The sequence below is a fragment of the Merops nubicus genome, unplaced genomic scaffold (genome assembly GCF_000691845.1).
Source record: "Merops nubicus isolate BGI_N331 unplaced genomic scaffold, ASM69184v1 scaffold37423, whole genome shotgun sequence".
NCBI lineage: Eukaryota > Metazoa > Chordata > Aves > Coraciiformes > Meropidae > Merops > Merops nubicus.
Genome location: NW_008598877.1, coordinates 1 through 1,361, shown reverse-complemented (window position 1 = coordinate 1,361; position 1,361 = coordinate 1). Strand labels below are relative to the sequence as shown.

Below are 1,361 nucleotides of genomic sequence, written 5' to 3'. Positions count from 1 at the left end.
GACTCCTGCCACTCCCAGGAGGGCCCGTGGCTCCTGCTGAGCTCTCCTGCTTTCCCCACAGGGAGGTGCGAGCGGACACGAAGTACACGGGTCGGAAGCGCCGCCCTCGCTTCTGAGCGGCTCTGGGTGCTGCTGCTGTGCAAGGTGCTGTTGGTCCCTCCAGTGAGCCTCCTGTGGATGGCACAGATGGGCACCCCAGGCCTGGGACTTGCCAGGGCAGGCCACTGTGGCTCTTTAAGTTGGAAAGTGACTCTGGTGGTGCCCAAGGGCCAACTGCAAAGCTTCACCCCGTTTTCCTGGTGGAGTGGCAGCCAGGGCACTGGCCACTTTGTGTCTGCAGTGGCATTGCTTACCTTCCTGAGAGTGCTGAGAGCCATCTGGAGCTCCAGGTGAGCCAGCACATTCTATCCAGCCTTCTCACTAAAGAGTCAACGAGTCACAAGCATTGCTGGTTGGAGTGGTCCTGCCCTTGGGAGTCCTTGGGAGTCCTCCTGTCCTGTGTCCTGCAGGGGGGAGTATGGAGGTGGAACAGAGCATCTGGATCCTGTCACCTTCCCCTCAGTACAAAGGTGGGTGTCCCACGAGGGCAGATCTTCCTCCTGGCAGAAGTGTGACTCCTGGGGGTGCTTTGCATCAGGCCCACCCTGTACTCTCCCAGGGTGGTGGGATGGTCAGTGCCCCAGCCCTTGCTCCCCAGCACCTCCTCCCTTCCCCTGAAACAGAGAGGTGCCAGCCAGAGCTTTACAGTTACAAATGTTTATTCTACATAAAAATTCCACAAAATGGGAAGCTGTTTTGCACCCAAAGCTTTGGGAGAAGAAAGGGAGGCTAGCAGGGAGGGAAAGGGTGAAGGAGAAAAGAGGCAACATACAGTGTCATCCAGCCCAGTGAGACAGAGCAAGCCAGGGTTCAAGATCCACATAGAAAACAAGGACACTTAGCTCACAGTACAGCAACGGTACAACTCCACGGGGGGCTCGGAAAGCCTTCAAGTACATTAATTAAAAAAAAAAAAAAACTGAAAGAAAAGAAAAAAAAAACAAACCAAAAAAAAAACCCAATCCCCAGTTCGAGTGCAAGCTGTGCGTGCCCCACACTGCTCGTGGAATACTGCATGGACAGGCTCCCAGCACGGGGAGGGCAGGTGGCACCTGGAACAGAGGTGGTGGGACCCCAAGGAGAAGCGGTCTGAGGTCAGGGGGGGGTCAGGGAGGGGGCTGGAAAGAAAAAGTGGTGAAATGTCTTCCCCAAAACACAACCACGCTGTTGGTCATTTGGTCTGTACATGCAACGACAGGGAGGTCAAAAAGGAACCGAACGGGGCTTCCCGTAGCGCAGGGGGAATTATTGCACCAAAACAC

General features: G+C 55.4%; 1 long non-coding RNA gene across 1 annotated transcript; it reads right to left on the bottom strand.

The window, feature by feature from the left end:
* Positions 1-740: 740 nt before the first annotated feature.
* On the bottom strand, positions 741-1,361 carry LOC103769961. The gene is made up of 2 exons (XR_608140.1): positions 1,058-1,361; positions 741-1,018 (listed from the first exon to the last, which is right to left on the bottom strand). It is a non-coding gene; the product is annotated as an uncharacterized LOC103769961 (long non-coding RNA).